This window comes from Carettochelys insculpta, chromosome 1 (genome assembly GCF_033958435.1).
Source record: "Carettochelys insculpta isolate YL-2023 chromosome 1, ASM3395843v1, whole genome shotgun sequence".
In the NCBI taxonomy this organism is placed as follows: domain Eukaryota; kingdom Metazoa; phylum Chordata; order Testudines; family Carettochelyidae; genus Carettochelys; species Carettochelys insculpta.
In genome coordinates, this window is record NC_134137.1 from 183,524,369 (window position 1) to 183,531,355 (window position 6,987).

Genomic DNA, 6,987 nt, shown 5'->3' on the forward strand with positions numbered 1-6,987 from the left:
CAATCCATGCACATCCTATCCTGAGTTAGGATCCTTCTTTCACTTTGTTTGCTGGGGTTCAGTAGAAATGCTCAGGTGTGAGCCCATGATAAATACCACACAGCTCATTTATTCTCAGTTGTTCAGGGACCTCTAATGCCCTACCCTACTTCTGTCCCAGCAAAGACAGTCAGGATGCTGGGTCAATGATGTTAATGGGACAGGGGATGGGCAGAGAGTTCACAAACAGCTGTGGAAGTACAGAATAGACTGCATCACTCACAGACAGTAAGTACCTGAATTAATAAGGCTGAAGCAGTGGTGGTGGAGTGAGACAGTGAGAGAACTACTCTTACATCAGATACCTTCTCCTTTCCCTTCATGAACCGGAACTTGATCCTGTGTCTTCTACTCCTATAACAGGACCTTCTCTTCCCTTTGCACCACTGCAAACAAGCTGGATTTTGTCCACGTTTATGAGAATAACTGTATTATAAATATATGGTATATATTGGCTATGTCTACACTAGCCCAAAACTTCAAAATTTCCGGGCAAATGGCCATTTCAAAGTTTACTAATGAAGCATTTAAATACATATTCAGCTCTTCATTAGAATGCCAGCAGCCGCGGCACTTCGAAGTTGACATGGCTCGCCGCCTCGCGGCTCATCCAGACTGGGTTCCTTTTCGAAAGGACCCCAGCAAATTCGAAATCTCCTTATTCCTATATGCTGTGCACTCTAGGCCAGATCCAAAGTATTATTTCAAAATCAGTAAACCTCATTGCAGGAGGATTAGTTCCTATTTCAAAATAATTGTTTCAAAACAGGTGCTGTTATGATGCAGGATGGGGCTTATTTTGAAATAAGTGCTATTCCCTGTCTTAACAGCGCCTATTTTGAAATAATTATTTCAAAATAATTTCTATATGTACAGACTTGAGGTTCAAGGCAAGTTTGCAGAACCTGCACTGAGATCCAAGATATTGCAGCTAAATGGACCTAAACTATTTCAATTACAGATAGCTGGTTTATGTCTACTTGAGCTAAAATCACAGCCTGGCTGTGTCTACATAGCCCTTCTTCCTCAAAATTTTGGGGAAGAGGAGGCTTCTGGATGGATGGTTTCCCTCAAGAAGATCCCTATTGGCCACGCGTCTGTATGTGTGCTTTGGAGTCCGGAAGAGCTTCTTCTGGACCCTGAACCCTGTGCTGATATGTTAGTGAGGTGCAGAAAATTTGCATCTGTGCCTCATTAGCATCTTCCAGGTAGCTCATTACCATGCCACTTCCAGAAGAAGCAGCACATATAGGCCATTTCTACACAGGCCACTTTCTTTGACAGTAGCATGGTAATACACGGCCTGAAATATGGCAATGAGACGTGGATGCAAATTCCCTGCACCTCATTAGCATACGGTCATGTGATTTGAAGTCCAGAAGACTGTTCTTCTGGACTCCAAAATGCCGTTTAGAAGCACGGCCCCCACGTGGTCTTCCAGAAGGAAGTTCTTCCAGAGGCCCCAAAAATTTTCAGGAAGAAGGGGCCTCCGGAAGAAGGACTTCCTTCCGGAAGCTCCCACAGGGCCATGCTTCTACACAGCATTTTGGAGTCTGGAAGAACTGTCTTTTGGACTCCAAATCATGTGACCTTATGCTAATGAGGCACGGGAAATTTGCATCCATGCCTCATTAGCATATTTTGGTCTGTGTATTACCATGCCACTTTAGAAGAAAGTGGCCTATGTAGAAACAGCCATAGAGACAGCCCCTGTGATTGCAATGTGGACATGCACCTAGGCTACGTCTATACTACAGAGGTCTTTCGAAAGAAGTGCTCCTAGAAGATCTCTTCTGAAAGAACTTCTTTTGAAAGAGTTCATCCACACAGCCCTCACTCTTTTGAAAGAATGGGCCAGGGATTGAAAATGAAGACTGTTCTTTTGAAAGAAGAGCCTGCAGAGCATCTACATACATTTTTGTTCAAAAGAAGCTTTCAAAAGGGGGCACTCTATCTGAAGCAGGAAAGGAAGATTGATTTTGAAAGAAGCATCACATTGGCTGTGTCTACACTAGCCCCAAATTTTGAAATGGCCACGCAAATGGTCATTTCGAAGTTTACTAATTAAGTGCTGAAATGCATATTCAGCGCTTCATTAGCATGCGGGCGGCCGCGGCACTTTGAAATTGACGCGCCTCACCGCCGCGCGGCTCATCCCAACGGGGCTCCTTTTCGAAAGGACCCCGCCTACTTCGAAGTCCCCTTACTCCCATGAGCTGATGGGAATAAGGGGACTTCGAAGTAGGCGGGGTCCTTTCGAAAAGGAGCCCTGTCGGGACGAGCTGCGCAGCGGCGAGGTGCATCAATTTCAAAGTGCCGCAGCCGCCCGCATGCTAATGAAGCGCTGAATATGCATTTCAGTGCTTCATTAGTAAACTTCGAAATGGCCATTTGCGTGGCCATTTCAAAGTTTGGGGCTAGTGTAGATGTAGCCATTCTTTCCATTTAACTTTTGAAAGAATGCCTTGTGTGTGTAGATGTTCCATAGGCTCTTTTGAAAGAGCCAACTTCTTTCGAAAAATCTTTTGAAAGTACTTACCAGTGTTCAATCACTTCTGTGCTAAATTTTGCATATTTCATTCTTAAACTTGTTTACCACTGTATGGTTCTGCTAATTTGAGTGCTCTAGGCCACAATTAAAATGTTCTTGTTTCCTAATAAAACTAGGTATAAATCATAGAGTCAGTTGTACCAAATATGTATATGAATGTTGTGGTCTGGGTTTATTCCTAGTCTGAGAACAAGTACTTCTCAACAAATTAAAGAGTATATCACGTCCTCAAATTGCATACTGCAGCTCTTTAGAGATAAACCTGTCAAATTAATTTGGCTTTAAGGAATTTCCTCATGAGTGTTTACAAACTCAAAAAGTGAGTCATTGAGCCAGCTGCTTGAGTTTCACTTTCATATTAGTCTTGCCACCACCCTTTTCATAAGTGCAGGATGAAACACACACCATCAGGTCTTGTTATTTTAGTTTCCTTAATTTTTAGCTGAGGTCCAATTCTACTTTTTGTGAGGGAGTGGGAAGATGTGTGTGTGTGCGTGCATGAGTGGGTGGGTGTGCATGCGTGAACATGTGCATGCATGCATGTAATACATATATAATTATACGGTTAATCTAGAAAGCACCCACGCAAATCATCCAAGATGCTACTCTTTGTGGTCTCTTGTGGAGCCCAGTCTTGCTCCCATTGAAGTTTTCTCTCTGATTTCATTGGATATAGAGTCAAAACACTCATCTTAATTTTTTTTTTCCAAAGCACAGGTTGCTTCTCTTATCTAGAGACATTAACTGCAGCAAAACACTAGCTTCCTTGCATCATGCTTAAAGGAACCTTACAAGTCATTTACTGCCTGTTTTAAATGGGACAAAACAAACTTTCCCCTTTTATTGCCTTAATGTAGCCCACTCATTTTCAGTCTGTTGTTAAGTACTGTGTGGAAGATTTTGGGGCTCTCTCTCAGAGGGTAAAAATTGGAGCAACTGTCACTCTGCACCTTTACCTGGTACTTTATCACAAGCTAGCACCCTATTTAATTTGTGTGTCCCTGGAAGGGGAACTTGCTGTGGAATCCATTGCTTGCTGAGTATTTATATCTGCCACCTAGACTGTCATTCAGAATTATATTTTCTACCTCATTGCAGTGAAGAAAACCTAAATGTAAGCAGAAAGTAGGGACAGAGATGTCTACTTGAGGCATCAGACAGCCTGAAACATTCAAGAGGGTGCAGCTGCAACAAAAGTCAAGGTTCTTGCTACAGAATTCCAGAGCAACTTTCTGTGGAGGACATGGATCTTGTCAAGCATAGCTCCCCAATGATGTCTAGTAAGTGATGCTCTGACCTGGACAGTTACCCCACCAACTCTTTAGTTACGTCTACGCTGGGATGCTACATCGAAATCATAGAATCATAGAATCATAGAAGAGTAGGACTGGAAGGGACCTTGAGAGGCCATCGAGTCCAGCCCCCTGCCCTCATGGCAGGACCAAGAACTTTCTAGACCATCCCTGAAAGCCATCTATCTAACCTCTTCTTAAATAGTTCCAGTGGTGGAGATTCTACCACCTCCCTTGGCAATTCGTTCCAGTGTTTGATCACCCTGACAGTTAAGAACTTTTTCCTAATGTCCAACCTGAACCTCCCCTGCTGCAATTTCAGTCCATTGCCTCTTGTTCTATCCTCAGAAGCAAGGAAGAACAAGTTCCCTCCCTCTGCCTTATGATACCCTTTTAAATACCTGAAAACTGCTATCAGCTGTGTCTACACGTGCACGCTACTTCGAAGTAGCGGCACTAACTTCGAAATAGCGCCCGTCGCGGCTACATGCGTCGGGCACTATTTCGAAGTTAACTTCGACGTTAGGCGGCGAGACGTCGAAGTCGCTAACCTCATGAGGGGATTGGAATAGCGCCCTACTTCGACGTTCAACGTCGAAGTAGGGACCGTGTAGACGATCCACATCCCGCAACGTCGAAATTGCCGGGTCCTCCATGGCGGCCATCAGCTGGGGGGCTGAGAGATGCTCTCTCTCCAGCCCCTGCGGGGCTCTATGGTCACCATGGCCAGCAGCCCTTAGCCCACGGCTTCTGGCTGCTGCTGCGGCAGCTGGGGATCCATGCTGCAGGCACAGGGTCTGCAACCAGTTGTCGGCTCTGTGGATCTTGTGTTGTTTAGTGCAACTGTGTCTGGGAGGGGCCCTTTAAGGAAGCGGCTTGCTGTTGAGTACGCCCTGTGACCTTGTCTGCAGCTGTGCCTGGCACCCTTATTTCGATGTGTGCTACTTTGGCGTGTAGACGTACCCTCGCAGCGCCTATTTCGATGTGGTGTCGCGCAACATCAAAGTTGAACATCGACGTTGCCAGCCCTGGAGGACGTGTAGACGTTATTCATCGAAATAGACTATTTCGATGTTGCTACATCGAAATATGCTATTTCGATGTTGGCTTCACGTGTAGACATAGCCATCATGTCCCCCCCTCAATCTTCTCTTTTCCAAACTAAACAAGCCCAATTCTTTCATCCTTTCTTCATAGGTCATCTTCTCTAGACCTTTGATCATTCTCATTGCTCTCCTCTGGACCCTCTCCAATTTCTCCACATCCTTGCTGAACTGCGGTGCCCAGAACTGGACACAATACTCCAGCTGAGGCCTAACCAGCGCAGAGTAGAGCAGGAGAATGACTTCTCTTGTCTTGTTCACAACACACCTGTTAATGAATCCTAGAATCATGTTTGCCTTTTTTGCAACAGCATCACACTGTTGACTCATATTTAGCTTGTGGTCCACTATAACCCCCAGATCCCTTTCTGCTGTACTCATTCCTAGGCAGTCCTTTCCCATTCTGTATGTGTGACACTGATCGTTTCTTCCTAAGTGGAGCACTTTGCATTTGTCCTTATTAAACTTCATCCTGTTTACCTCAGCCCACTTCTCCAGTTTATCCAGATCCTTTTGAATTATGACCCTATCCTCCAAAGAAGTTGCAACCCCTCCCAGCTTGGTATCATCTGCAAACTTAATAAGTGTACTTTCTATGTCAATATCTAAATCATTAATGAAGATATTGAACAGAACCGGTCCTAAAACAGACCCCTGCGGAACCCCACTAGTTATACTTTTCCAGCCGGATTGAAAACCATTAATAACTACTCTCTGGGTATGGTTATCCAGCCAGTTGTTCACCCACCTTATAGTAGCCCCATTTAAGTTGTATTTGCATAGTTTATTCATAAGTATATTTTGTGAGACCGTGTCAAATGCTTTACTGAAGTCTAGGTATACCACATCCACCGCTTCTCCCTTATCCACAAGACTCGTTATTCTATCAAAGAAAGCTATTAGATTGGTTTGACATGATCTGTTTTTAGCAAAGCCATGCTGGCTGTTCCCTAGCACCTCACCACCGTCCAAATGCTTGCAGATGATTTCTTTAATTACCTGCTCCATTATCTTTCCTGGCACAGAAGTTAAGCTGACTGGCCTGTAGTTTCCCGGGTTATTCTTGTTCCCTTTTTTATAAATGGGTACTATATTTGCCCTTTTCCAGTCTTCTGGAATCTCTCCCGTCTCCCACGATTTACCAAAAATGATTGCTAAAGGCTCAGATACCTCTTCTATCAGCTCCTTGAGGATTCTAGGATGCCTTATCTGGGATATCTTATTTCGATGTAGCAAAATCAAAATAAGCTAATTTCGATGAATAGCGTCTACACATCCTCCAGGGCTGGTGCCGTCGACGTTCAATGTCGACGTTGGACAGCACTACATTGAAGTAGGCACTGCAGGGGAGCGTCTACACACCAAAGCGGCCCAAATCAAAATAAGGGTGCCAGGAACAGCTGCAGACAGGGTCACAGGGCGGACTAGCACTTCCGGGACAACAGCAAACCGCTCCCTTAAAGGGCCCCTCCCAGACACACTCAGCCTGCACAGCACGCGGTCTGCAGAGCCACAAGCACGCACACCCCGTGTAAGCAGCATGGACCCCCAGCAGCAGCAGCAGCAGCAGCAGCAGCAGCCAGAAGCCCGCACACCCGCCCCTGGAGGAGCAGTGGTTGCCCTGCTCAGTGCCATGCAGGAGGCAGCTGACTATCTTTCATTTCAGGAAGATGAACTGCCCTCGGGGGATGAGGAAGCAGCCCCAGACCTTGCTGCCCTCCCAGCCCCGCCCCCCCCGCCCACCGCACACGCTGCCGGCTGTGGAGATACCCCATGAGCACGAACCCGTGGGAGGGGCTGGTGCTCGGTGAGTGGGACAAAGATCGCTGGCTCCGGAACTTCCGAATGAGCCGGCAGACATTCCTGGAGCTCTGCCAGTGGCTCACCCCTGCCTTACGGCACCAGGACACCCCCATGCAATGTGCCCTCACCATAGAGAAACGGTTTTGCATTGCTGTCTGGATGCTGGCCACTCCAGACAGCTACGGAGCCGTAGGGCAGC